The sequence below is a fragment of the Vigna angularis genome, chromosome 3 (genome assembly GCF_016808095.1).
Source record: "Vigna angularis cultivar LongXiaoDou No.4 chromosome 3, ASM1680809v1, whole genome shotgun sequence".
Classification (NCBI taxonomy): Eukaryota; Viridiplantae; Streptophyta; class Magnoliopsida; order Fabales; family Fabaceae; genus Vigna; species Vigna angularis.
The window spans coordinates 3,544,336-3,559,452 of NC_068972.1; the positions used below are offsets into that span (position 1 = coordinate 3,544,336).

At 27.7% G+C, this 15,117-nt stretch overlaps 1 long non-coding RNA gene across 1 annotated transcript; it reads right to left on the bottom strand.

Moving 5' to 3' along the window:
* Nucleotides 1-10,676: 10,676 nt before the first annotated feature.
* LOC108325488 (uncharacterized) lies at nucleotides 10,677-12,709 on the bottom strand. Its single transcript, XR_001831836.2, has 3 exons — nucleotides 12,632-12,709; nucleotides 12,361-12,470; nucleotides 10,677-11,618 (listed from the first exon to the last, which is right to left on the bottom strand). It is a non-coding gene; the product is annotated as an uncharacterized LOC108325488 (long non-coding RNA).
* Between the last annotated feature and the right edge of the window lie 2,408 nt (nucleotides 12,710-15,117).

Below are 15,117 nucleotides of genomic sequence, written 5' to 3' on the forward strand. Positions count from 1 at the left end.
GTTTTTGTTTTCCTGCAATATCACACTCCCAATAGACAAAGTAGTAGAGCAAGATATAGCCTATGCAATAGGTCAAATCATTTCCATATTGATCTTTTGCCATAAAAGAATGTGCTTTTTCCAATTCCAAACACTCCTGTGCATTTTTTTTTCCAGCCAAATAAATCATATTTTCAGAATTTAACAAATTTAATCTATTTATATTTTGAGTCATTGAGTTCTGTCAAAATAAGAATTTAGAGATTAAAGGTGAAAGAATTGTAGAATGTTGAAATAGGTGTGAACAATGGTGTTGTTAATAGAATCTTCTGTACATACAAAGAGTGGAAACAGTTTCATTTTCTTTCCTGAAAAGTTTGGTCAGATTTATTAATTGATAACAGTTAGTAAACATGGTCCAATAATATTTTTTAATACCTCTACTTTTAATTTTTGTTTTTTCATGTTTAATATATTTTTTTTCATCCAATCAATATTTATTACATTTTCATCTTACCAATATTTATTAATTTTTCATCTTGTCTCTTTTTATGTAAGTTAGAATTTTAAATTTTTTCTATATAATATTTTTGTCATTATAAATATTAATATTATATTGACCAACTTAACAAAAATACGTGGTTAATTGATTTTATATTAAATATGATTAGATTAATGACAAAATGCATCCTTTGCATATTATACATATAATTGAAATAATTTATGCGGAAATGAACAAGTTAAACCAAAATAAAATCATTATCACGATAAAAATATATTTCCAATAAAAAATATAAAAATTATATAAAATATATTATAAATATATTCAAATTTTGTATATCTTTATTAACTAATCAAATCAAATATTTTTAGTTTTATTATATTATAGAGGTATTTTGTGTAAGCTTCCTCAAACACAATTATGTTTTTTTTTTTTAAAAAAAATTAATAACTTTTTACAACCGCTTATATAGTAGTAGTTCATTATTAATCCGTTCCAACTATACGAATAAATAAAATAGTGACATATAATCTATTGTCATAAAATTATTAAAAAAAGTTATTAACATATCATAATTCTTTTTTTCTTTACTTATGTAATACAAAAGTTAAGAAGTCAATCCAAAGAACAGTATGTAAGTTCATTGATTGAAAACTAAAAAACAACAAAATGAAAGCATTAAAGTTCGAATTAACGATTGAAAATAAAATGCACTAGAAGGAATCTTAATTGCATATAAAAATTTAATTAAACTATGAAAAAAATAGAGGAGAAACTAGAACAAAATCGTAAAAACATAACATTAAAGAGATATGCATTTCAAACTGAATCAAGAACAAAACAATATTGGAAACATAAAATAAAATATACAATAACGAATTCTGACTAATAGTTTTAGGAAAACAAAAATAATACACTTAAAATTTATATATTTAATTACTAGTACAATAAAAATAAATACATAATTTAGTATATCTATAATTATAAAATAAATCACACAGACTGTGCTTCTTCCTTTATATTAAATAATCAATAATCGAATAAGAATTAAAAATTTTAACTATTTTTTCAGTATAAATAATTATATTATGAGTAAGAAATCCATCTTTTTTTTATTTCGTAATATTGTTTTGATGATTTTCATTACAAAATATAATATTTATATAGTAGATGTAAAAATAAGAAGAGTTAATATAAAAAAAATGATCAATAAAGTAAAATGTCATTGACTTTCATGTTCTTGTTAAAGATTGAATTGGTCCTGTTTTTGTTTTCATGGGTAGTTTATATTTTATCATTTTAAATGACAAAATTTATTCTTAATCTTTATCAATATACCTATGTTTAAGAAAAAAATTAAGACTAAAAGATAATTTATCATAATCTATTTAAAAATTGAGAGACGTAACCACTGAAAGAAAAATTTATGATAATCAAGTCAGAACTAAAAATAGATTATGAAAAAACAAATAATACATTACTCTTTTTTTATGTTTATAAAAAAGAATTTACAAAAAACTCATGAGATAAAAAATAATGTTAACTATTAAACTAATATTTCACTATCAAGTGAGACAAGAGAGAATTACCTCTTTTTTCTTCAAAAATGAAAGAAATTAAGTGAGAAATGAGAGAAAAAATAAGTAAACTTATGTTTAACTTTCTTCTTTTCTTCATAAACAAAAAAGAAAACAAAATATATAAGAGTGTGAGACGAGTTCAAGATGTAAGAAACTCAAAAAATAATAAGAGAGAAAATAAAAAGACATAAAAGACATAATAAGAGAGAATGTTAATATTTTTTTATTTTTTATTATATTTGATTTTATATTTTATAATTTATTAACATGTTTTATAAAAGACATAAAAAGATAAATAATTTAATTTTCATCAATTTCTAATATATGCTTTTATAATTAAAAAAAATTAAAATATCAAATTTTCATGTACTGCATATAAGGTAAAAAAATTTCCAAAAATCAAATTTCCATATACTACATACAATAAAAAAAAAACTTCAAATTTAGGGAGGCCATGGGCACCCGAGTCCCTTGGATGATTTATTTGCCTTAGGAAACATACAAAATGGGTAACAACTTAAATTAAGTAAAACAATGTAGAAAACTCAACTAAATGTGCAACAACAAAAATTGAATTGATTAAAAGGGTGTTGGAATACATAAACTACAGTGAAGTAGAAATGGTTGTAAATCAGACAAAAAATGTAGAAGAAACAAGGAGATGAGTCTAGTGTTCCAAAAACACAAAAAATTGACCTAATTTCTACTCCTCAGCCCACAATACAATACAAGTATGACAGAAAGAAAAAAATATCTTAAAAATTTACAAAAGTACCTCTACAAATAAGAAAAACTAAAAGTATGTTAGCCACAAATTCTTGTTAACGTCTGGAAATTTTCAAATTAAACTACATCTCGTACAAGACTTTAAAAAATATTTTCTAGTGTAAGACCCATGAAAAAAATATTTATAATAGTAAATTTTAGCATTTTATTAGTAATAATAATTTTAATGGATAGAAAAATATATATTTTGAATATAAAATTATAGTAATTTTAGAAAGAGAGGTTAAAATTTTTGATAACTTATTTAGTATTTTTTTTAAGAAAATCGAATAGTAAAAAATGAATAGTGAATAGTAAAAAGTGAATAGTAAATAGTAAAAAGTAAATAGTAAAAATAAATTTTCAGCATTAAGATTCCTTAGCATGGAAGAAAGTAGTAGGTAGAAATTAGGATCAGATTTGGTGAGAAAATGATTGAAATATTATTTTTAAATAATATTAAAATAATAAATAATATTAAAATATTAATGAATAGTAATTTTTTTTACTATAAATAGCCATAGGAGGGAAGGGTATTTTGCACCAAGAAAAGAGGAATCAAGTGAGAGCTTGAGAAATAGAGAAGAAAGAATTAGGGAGAAATTTTTAGTTGCAAGAAGAGTAGAGGTTCTGAAGGGTTTCGGGGGAAACAAATTCGGAGCAGGAGATTAAGTCTGGAATAGAGGTAGGGGAGCTAATCTTTCTAAGCTTTTATATTATGATTTAGTACTGTTTTATTACTATTCATGTCTCGAAATTATGTATGAATATTGTTAATGCTTACTATATGTTTATCTATATTGATATTCGGTGTAAATATTATATGCTGTTGTTTTGAATCTGTTAATAAGAAATTTGTTAAAAACTAGTTGAGGAACACTTTGGCTAAGGAAAGACTTGGTACTTAAGTTGTCCATTGTGACGCACCTCTCTTTCCTGGAAGTCTCCTCGACAAGTTTTTAACTTAAATCTTGTGTACAGATTATGTACTGTTAAATTATCATGTAATATATCTTGTTGGAATATATTCAGTTTGTATGATTTCTGAAATGATTGAAGTTTATTTGATTTGAATTTATGCATCTGAACATGTATGAGTATTATGGGGAAATGTCGTAAGGGTATAATATGAGTCGAGGAATGTGAGTATGGTATGAGTCTCGCGGAGAGATTCTGTAATGTCATGGTATGTGTATGAGGATTATGGGTAGATTTCGTAATGGTATAATATGAGTTAAGGAATGTGAGCATTGTATGAGTTTCGTGGAGAGATTCTGTAATGACATGGTATGTGCGTATATGTTGATGTTGAGGGTCATGAAGTTGGAGGTTATCCTGATACTCTAATAATCAATCAGTCTCAAGTAGAGAATGATGAATTATGTGGTGAGAGGGGCAGGAGGTCCTGGTCTATGTGCCGGTTTAGGACATAGTGAGGGGACTAACCTTGTGAATGGTATGGAGGGCAGAATGTCCTGGTCTATGTGCCGGTTTAGGACATAGTGAGGGGACTAACATTATGAATGGTATGGAGGGCAGAATGTCCTGGTCTATGTGCCGGTTTTGGACATAGTGAGGGGACTAAGAATGACATCACAAGTGAAAAACCTTCCGTTGTATCGCTCATCAACATATCGTTGGGATAAGTGCCTATGGAATATCGTTGGGATAAGTGCCTATTGAATATCGTTGGGATAAGTGCCTATTGGGTATTGTGGAATGAGTGTCTATTGGGTATAGTGGTGTTTATTGGGTATTTTGATGTTTATTGGGTATTGTGGGACGAGTGTTCAATGAGTGTTTATTGGGTATTATGGAATGACTGTCTATTGGGTATTTTGGTGTTTATTGGGTATTTTGGTGTTTATTGGGTATTGTGGGACGAGTGTTCAATGAGTGTTTATTGGGTATTATGGAATGAGTGTCCATTGGGTATTTTGGTGTTTATTGGGTATTGTGGGACGAGTGTTCAATAGGAATTGTGGTACGATGGTATGAGGGTGTCTGACATAATTATTATATGATGTTTGTATCGAAGTAATTATGCATGTCTTATAAATGATTTGTTGCATGTTAGCTCACCCTACTTGTTTGTGTTTTGTGTTTGGGTATGTGCGATGATCGTATAATTCGTTATACGGGAGCAGATGACGGAATGTCGCCTCACATAGTGCCAAGGAAAGGGAGGAATAGAAGAACTATAATTAGAATCTTTTTACATGTATAGACTTATATTAACTAGGAAATTTTAAAGGGTGAGATTACGGAATGTTACCGTAAATGTAATGTTGATTATCAAGTGTGAAAATTTGGGATGTTACATTAATGTAAAAAGTTGGGTTGTTACATTAATGTGAGAATTTGGGATGTTACATCTAGCACTTAAATTGAAGATTTTTTAGATTAGAATCCAACGTAACAAGAATTAGTTCAATTTGATATATAGAAAGTGTTATCACTCAAACAGTTAGTAAACATCTTTAAGTTATCTTAGTCTTACTTTTTACAAACTGTCTCATCTTCTAATGGAAACTGCAAGTACAATATGATTCCAAAAATTTTGTTTTTCACTCAAATTAAAAATCTTTGAATCTATAATCTAACTCAAAAACAATAAACTCAATTGAATATCTGCAGAGAAAGTTACGAACAAAACAGTTAATGAAAATGTTGAAAATCATGCATTTTAGAAAAGTGTTGAACACTAGTTAAGTGGTGCAAGTAATGTAATATGGACTAATCTTTTTTGTTAGACTCGGGGGCTAGGGATGACAACGGGTCGGGCAAGGATAGTATTTACTTGCAACTTGACTTGACAAAAAAAAATCCATCCGTTATCCGTATGGATATCTACTTAAAAAATATTTGCGAATATTTTAAAATCCGTAGATACCCGTGGATATCCCCGCAAATATTTAAAAAAATATGTTTTTATAAATTATTAAAATAAAATTACAAAAAATATATAAAATACAATATAAATTAAATTAAATATAAATTAAAATTTAATTTTAATTAAATTTAACCTTATAAAATATAAATTAATTTAAATTTAAATTTAATTTAATTTAATAAAATATAAATTAAATTTTTATTTTTATTTTTTGCGAGTAGCAAATATTCGCGGGTACGGTTAGTATAATACCCGCACCCGACCCGTTTATAAGCGAGTATTAAAATATTTGTTACTCATAACCCGCGGGTAGTAAATATCCGCAAGTATTAACTATCAGTCGCAGGTTTTATCCGTGGACGCGGATTTTTTTATCACCTCTCCTCGAGGCAATCAAATGTGTCGAATGATATTGAGACATGAACAAGATTTAAAAGTGCACTAGACTTGAATGGATGACACTCAATGATACTACAATTCCTAAAACATTCTAAAAATCACAAATCTAAACTAAAATTGAAAGATAAAATAAACAAATATGCTAAAGAATTGTAATAAATTTCAATATTGAAGTATACAAGTTGAGTTATCAAGTATTAGCTTTTCAAGTTTTAACATGTTTTTTAAGATTCAACTAATGTTTAAGTATTATTTTCTTAGTCCAAAACTTATATTTTAGTGGCATTAATAATTTAAAGATTTAATTAGTAATCTGATTTTTATATTTAAGTTTTTGTTTCGTTTTTATCTTTATATGTGCTTTGGACTTAATTGAATGCTAGGATTTCTGAATTAGAGTTAATATGTTTTTGATTAAGTTAACATTAATGTAATTTGAAATATGACTATATGTCGGTTCAATAAAAGCTTAGTTAATAATTTAGTCATATATTTATCTCTTTACTCAATTGAACATTTATATTATTTATATTGAGATAATATAGTTTATTTTTTGTTAATGCCATCTTACATAAATCCTATAAAAGAAAGCAAAAGTCACATTTAGTTAATGTTCATTTTTAACAATATAGTAAACTAAAACGAAAATCTTGAATTTGAAGGAAAGTGAGATTATCATTCAAGAATGGTTTATAAAGAGAAAAAAGAATTTAAACTTAAACATTAATTTCAAGAAAAAAAACTACATTTTTTTAAACAATATAAAAGCTCAATAAAAAAAATAGTAAAACATAAATGAAAGAACTACATAGACCCTATTTATTATTAAGTTTCTATTAAATAAAATACAAATATAAAAACTAAATAACTAATTAAACCTAATTTAAAATTAATTTCGTCAAATAAATTTTATAAATTTTTAAAACTCTATACCCTAAGACCATTTTTCATAGGTTAGGGTCGATGGGGAGCAGGGTAGTAGAACCGTTTCTTTCACCAACTTTCAGTTCAAAAGGAAACTTAAAGTGTTCCAAAATGGTCCAAGAGGCTGTGGTAAGAAATTTACGACATTCACCAAATGAAATATCATTTTCTTAATGTTTTAAGAACAAAATTATACTGTCTGTAACAAAATTTTCTTAATTTAACATGATGAATTTCCCCAAAAAAATATTTAGGCGTGAAAACATATTTTTTCTTTAAACTAATTTGAAATAAGATTAATTTTTGGAAATAATCTGTTTGAAGATTGATTTGATTGGCACCAAATAGATAAGGTAGAATTGTCCGGTGAGTTCGATCTCAACCATTTTCAACTCCAAAGTGCATACTTGCCTAATTCAATGTAAAAAATTGCAATTTACCAGTTTTCTTGTGTTTCCACACCAAATAAAACATTTCAAGCCCAACTTTTTTTTTTTTATTAAAATATGTCCATACATTCAATCTCTTCTGTGCTAGTCAATGTCACCATTACACAAGTTCGATGTCAGATTTCATCCTCTTATCACTACAACTTGTTTCCGAACACAAACAAATTCTGGTACATAACTAAATCAGGTAAATGGACATTCCTTCTCATCATTTTTTCTTCATCAAGTCACTCTCCTACTCTTGCTTCCAAGTTTCTTCCATCACGACTAAACTAAACTTCTTCCTTCACTTTCAACAGTAAAATCAAAACTGAATATTTGACATAACTGAATATTTATTTACGTCATGGGAAACATCTTGGTATACAAAAAAATGAATAAAAACTTTACAATAGTGATGTGGGAGGCTGGAAAGTCTATTCTTTTTGGAGAACATTTTATGTTACATAGATTAAGAGATGATAACATCAATACAATAATTAAGTCAATTGAATGACATTATAATCGAGAATGTGTCTATATTATTAAAATGAAAATTAGATTTTAAGTGTTCATACTCAATTTAATAAGTTTTTTTTAGAGTATAAAACAATTTGATATTGTGTATTTTTAGAAAATTTTAATTTTTGTTAATATAAATTATACGAGATTTTATACTTATTTATGAATGTGTGAAAAAAATATTTTTTTTATTACATAATTCTCAAATATATATATATATATATATATATATATATATATATATATATATATATATTACATTTAGATGGATAGTTGTTATATATAAATGACTAGTAAAAACATATGCACTCCTTTATTACAGTTTTTATAATTAAGATATAGTAAAAGTCACTTTCAGTTTCGAGAGTATTTTATTTATTTACTTTAATGAATTGTAATAAGAGAAACTATATATGAATTATTGTATAAGTTATTTAAAAATGTTTTAGATAAAAAAAGGTGTCATTTACTATATGTTTAGGCCAACAATAAAAGTCGTTTTTCTCTAAACGCGATTAACATTAATGTTCTGAAAATCTTTCAAGAAAGAAATTTCTTTGAGGGTTTACCATGAAACGAATTGAAGAAAAGAAATTTCAAAGTTAGAGTTGACCATTGAATACATAGATTAGACAGGTAGGAAAAACATATGTCAAGAATGTCGTTTATGTAACGTGAGGAAGAAGTAAATGCAATCTTTGAGTTAAAATTTTATAGCACAAGACGCACTATTGAAGCCTGGTTGAACCACACATTCTTATCTAGCTGGTTAAGTTTCATACGCTCTATGAATTGTCAAAGTCAACCACATTCAATCTGATGCTGAAAGGCTTAGATATAAAATGCTCGAAAACCCTCACATCTGTAGAGACCTAAACTGGCCAAACTAAGCTAGAAATCAGAAAATTCCACGTGCATGAAATTCAGTGTTAAGATAACAGTTTCAGTTCCAACATGTCATTTTCAATCCCAATCCTTGCTATTCTTTGGCAAATCATCCAACTTGTTCAATTACGGAAGCACACTTTTTTTCTCCTTTCTCTGATTCTCCTATAAAAAGGATTCTCATAGTTCCAAACTCCACAAACTATCCTTGGATGATCCAAAACAATATGCAGTGGTCCTCCTTAATGGATAGGAAAATGAAGCTTTTCTATGTTACTGCTCTTCTCCTACTTTTATTACTTCATCTTCAGTTGCTTTCTTGCATTACAGCTCGGCCACTTGAAGTTAGGAAGCTAGATAACACCGCCCACAAAACGATGGCAATGCTGCATTCGGGGCCAAGCCATGGTGGAAAAGGCCACAAATCTCAGACTCAGCATGCCCCAATTCCAAGACAGCTTAAACAATCTGTTCCAAGTAATCCTTAGCAGTTTTGCTTCATCACTTGGAATAGATACCGTTAAAAATACCATGTAAGAAAAATATCAAGTAGTTTCCTTTCTTTTTCTTGAGACATGGTGTTCGTATACCTGATATGGAATTGAATATAGTAAAATTATTGTTATGGTATTTGGTCTGGTAACTCGTTCGAATGTCATCAGAAAATCAGAGTACATATTGAAGTTGTCTGGCTCATTGTAAAAGTAAAGCTTAGAAAATGAACCTACACTATATGCTACATCATAATTTTTTTATTAGCAAGGAGTTACATACTATTATTAGATGCAGGAGTTTACCTTAATTCAAAAAGCATCACACATTAAGACTTAGGAAACCTCATCAAACTATTCTATTCCTATGGTGTGGCGTTCCTCATTTTTCCAAAATAACTCTTATACCTCTGCTAGACCCAATCCCTACCCTGTATATACGTATACATACATACATATATACAACACAAGTATCAGTGTAGCCAAAACACTTCATTACTTGTTAATGGCCTTCTCCATAACCAACATAACGGCATAGGCTCTTTTCTGCTTTCATATTACATATGCAGTACAAAACTAAATAATAAGTAGATAGGCCTTATAAAAAACTCACTCCCTTCACTGTTTTACAAGTAAAATTTTCTGTAACACCTTCACCAATTATGCTTGCTTTTCCATATGTCTGTATCAAGATCCGAAATTAAATAACCCCAAAATTTTGTGATATATAAGTTTCATTGGTGGTTTTCATTATCTTCCACAACCCCAATATTACTATTCTAGCTCGGCCCCTGTAAAATGTAGAAAAATTAAACTAAACTGCAAGCTGTTTCATTTTTTGTTTACAAAACTATATAAGATTTTTTTAGTTACAAAACTGCACCTTTTCTTTTTATAGTTACCATACTGCTTTCATCTGAGGTAAAAATATCACGTCACCTTAACTAGTTTTACATGCTTCGATTATAATTGTTACTTGGATTTGTGAATTAATTATTATTATAGCTGCATTTGCAAGCTTGTTAGCACAAACGCCAACGCAATTTTATCAGAGAAATAAAGTAACAAAGGAAATATATTGGCATGTGTTGTCTCCACACAAAAAAAATGCACTATGTTGCTTCAACAAACTTGTGTTAGGAACATAACGGAAAATTCTGGCATTGCTTTTATTGGAAAGACAAAGACAAGTGTTAAAGTTATGCAATGCAGTTCGAAATAATGCAATGGAAAACGATCCATTTATTTTCTTCGTTACTATGGTCTCTATTTTCTATTTATTTATGTATTCATTATTGTTGTTGTTTTAAATACGTTTAGATTATTTTGTATAAATTGGTGAAATCATCATGATTATAGAGGATTTCGTGAAGGAGAATGTGTGATTTTATTAGCTTGATGATCTTGTTTAAATCTTAGGTAGATTAGTTTTTCTTTTTCTTATTAATTACAGTGTGGAATATATATTTTTCTCCCATTAATACGGGAGAAATAAATAACCAAGATTTTTATTATCTTCTCCCCTAATCCTATCAATCTTTCAATGATTATTCCTTTTTGGTCAGCAAACTAACGAACCTGCATGTTTGTCAATGGGTGTACACTGTTATCACCAGATCCATCATTATACAAAAGACTAACGGAGCAGGTACACTATTCCACTTCATCATATCTTCAAACCTGGAATTTTGTCTTCTGTCCATAAACTAAGTCAATACATGCAAATTTCAAAAATTTATCATTTAAATATTGTATATTATTTGTTACGATATCTCAAAGAAACTTAGGGACTTTCTTTTTTTCAATATGACAACATATTCTGATGTGGATTGGGTTAATTGTCTGGACTCAAGAAAGCAAAAACATGCAATGTTCTTAGGTGATGCTTTTATTTTATGAAGATCTAAACAATCTACTATGTCAAAATCACTTCCGCAACGGCAAGCGATATTCTTTGACTCTAAAGATCATTAAAGTATTTTGAAGTCGTTGTTCCTACAAATATGCTACTTTGTGCTAACATTTATTCTATATGTTTGTCCATCATTCTGTCCTCTCTAAAGGTCCAACACATGGATCATAATTATATTTAAAAATTAAATTCATTAAACTTGTTCACGTTATATTGGAAGATCAAGTGACTAATATAACCAGCAGGGACATCGTGACCCATGCCTTTCATATGATTAACTTGGGGCATGTCTCTGTTACCGGTCTCTATTCTGCATTATCCGGAGCACAGCCGAAAACCTGGTGAGATAATTATTACAAAAGAATATAGCTCATGTAATTGCAACAAAGTATAACTGCATTTTACTTTTTACACAACAAAAAATGTTACAACTAATTCTTCAATTTTTTTCACATCTTGTTCTACAAGTCATGGTAGTGATGGTGAATGTTGGGTTTTTCTCTTCAACAAGTCAAGAAATATTTTCACTTATTTATATTTCTCCTATACTTAAAAATAGATTCTCTTGCTCTTCTGAAGACACCCATACACAACTTTCATTCTCATATTCTCTTCAGTTTCTCATTTCTTTCTTATACTATTCTAGGTTTAGTAATTTATTCTTTTAAGAGTTTATCTTACTAGTTTATAAGATCATCGAAAATTTTAAGAAATTCTAGTTGTATTCTATGAGACATAGTCCACATATCCACGCAGTCTTTATTCGAGTTTTTGTGAGTATTTTACAACAAAACATTTGTAAAGAACATAATGTTGGAGACATTATTGCTTTTTGGACGTGATCGGTTGTCTATTTTGGGTTACACAATTCATTTACGTGCTGTGGTATACCCAATTCATTTTGTTGAAGTCTGTCACTTTGACAGAGTTTGAGTATTATTTTGAAAATTGAAATGTAAAACTATGTCATCATCATTAAAACTCACACCATTCACTCTAAATTCATCAACATAAACCTACATTTCAACACAAAATCAACAAGTACACGCAAAATAAAAATACTGAAAAAAGAAATGTTACCTTTTTTCGCCAAAAACACTTAAAGTCGCCGGAAACCAAGCGGACCACCGAACAACAATCCACACCGACCGGGAAAACTCCATCCATATCAACCCATCACTACAACTCCTCTGCACCCAACAGTCCAACAAACTCGTCAACCAAACCCACCAAGATTTCGAATAAAGAAACCCGAATGCAATAATGGAAGGGAGGAGGAAACTGAACAAAAACCAAAACCTAAAACGCAAATCTAAAATTGGACAATAATGGAAGGGAAGGGCAAACTCACCATGCAAAATGAATGGGAACACCGAAATTGAATGGGACGCAAATCCAAATTTGGGGCCACAAAAGCCAAAACGAAAATGAAAATTGGAGGGAAATAGGAAATGACCCAATTAACCCATATAACTATACGCCGTGGGACCCACATTTGACACCTCAGCAGAGTCAAATGAATGTAGACCTCAAACCCGGCACTCTTGTACTAAAACATGACTAACTGACCAGTTTTCTCACTAATGATTTTCTCTTTTATACATTAATAAATTTAAAATTTAAAGATAAAAAAATATGTTTAAAGATAAAATTTAAAGATAAAAAGATATTGGTTATTCTCTCTCACACAATCTCATTTCATATTTACATTATAATAGCAAGTTATTTTCTTAAAATCCGACCTCATATTTTCTTAAACTTCTTCAAAACCCAATTTTTTCAACATTTTCTACAACAAGTCAGGTTTAGCGATTTTTGTTGAAGTTTTGGCATTTTAGTTGGCAGAGTTTTCATTCCAAATTCAACTATAATAATGTCAAATAAAAGGGCACACAGTTATTAAAGAAATGAACATGCATCCAGAAAAGACCTCCTGGGATCTTTGGTGGGACAAACATAAAAAATATTTCTGAATTTAAATCTTTAAGCAAATAAAAGCAAATCAGTAAAAAATGTTATTTGTTATAAATATTTTTATATTTAATAAAAAATCGTCACAATCTAATAAATTGCTGACTTAATAAAAATTCGTCACATTTTTTATAATAATCATAATTTTATAATAAAAATAAAAATAATTATTTCTTATTTAATTTAAAATTTATATATTGATCAATGAAGTTGTCTACGTATTTGTTTAATATTCTTATGTATAAACACAAATGTTTGATCCACAATCTTAAAAAAAACTCCAAAAACATCATACTTAAAAGTAACTTGAAAATTCAAAAAATTAAAAGAAAATCACAATTACTTTTAATTATTTAAAAATATTTTATAATTTTGTTCAAAAGTCATAATTTTCATGTCTTTAAAATTTAATCTTTATGAAATATCACAAGTCTCAAATAAATATATTGTTTCAAGTGTTTCTCCTAACTCTTTCTCAAAATGTTCTTCATAAGATAGTCATCTTATTATGTGGTTTAAAAATTTATATTTAGATCACAAAAAAGTTAATAAAAAAAGTAAGAAAATCAATTACAAAACTGGAAACATAAATCCATGTTTTATCATTTTATTTTTTTAATTTTTCATCAAACTAACCTTTATCCTTTATTAATTTAAAAAAATGGGATGATATAAGTAATATTGTTGATGTGTAGAAGTCAACATATAAATAAATAAAATATGAAAAAACAGTTTTATTTTAAAGCAATTACTTATTATTTTAAGTGGCTGAAATTATTGCCTATTTATGTGGTGTAGTGGGCCTGAAACAGGTACACCAAATTCTCTTGAAGGTCACATACTTGGTCGTTGTTACATTGCAATGGACCACACCGCCATTATTGCCTAATTCCGTTACGTCGCAAAGCTCCATTTTACTTTATCGTCACAAATTATAAAGAAAATTTTTTATGTCTCAGTTTTAATTATTTTAGACTTTTGTATGAAAGTTTTCCTTTTATCTACGCGTGTATGTGTGTCTTTTTTTATTATAAGTAATTCATTTAATTTAAAAAATAAGTAAACTTAAATAAATAATAATTTAAAAGATTTAAATAATAAAATAATTATTTTAATTTAAAAATCAAATTTCAAATTAACAATCATTTAAATAATAAAAATGGATATGTAATATTTTAGTTTAAAATAACAGTTATTTATTTAAAAGAGTAAAACTGAAAAGAAAAATGTGAATAGGGAAAAATGGATCCTTTAAATATAGATTCTAATAATTTATTTATTTTATGTTACCCTTAAAATTAACCCTATATAATTAGAAGATAATTGTACACTAAAATGAAGTGGTCTCAAACTCTTTGATTAGATTCAAAAATAGTTGACCTACTCATAAATTGCAACATTAATTTTTTATCATTACATGTAAACACATAAAGAGGTTGACAAACAAATAAAGAGATATTTGTTAACAAAAGCATAACGTATGGATGACGCAATTCAGGACACGTCCATGCAGGGAGTTTTATTCTTCTAAGCTCGTTGGTTAATTTATTCAGATAAGAGATAAGCTGTTAAAAAGGTTATTTAATCAAATGCAGGTAAACTAATTTTATTAAAATAAATAAAAAAGTAAAACATGAAACTGTTTCAATTAACTTAAAACAAATGAAAATAAATAGAATTTTTTTTTTATTTTAATATACTTTTATACAGTTATCTATATGAAAAAATAATTAAATTCATAAAGAATACTAATATCTCCATTTTTTATGTATTTAACTTTAAATTTTGATATTTTTCAAATATTTTTATAAATATTATATATATATATATATATAATTACTTTTATTATCAACGATACTTTTAATT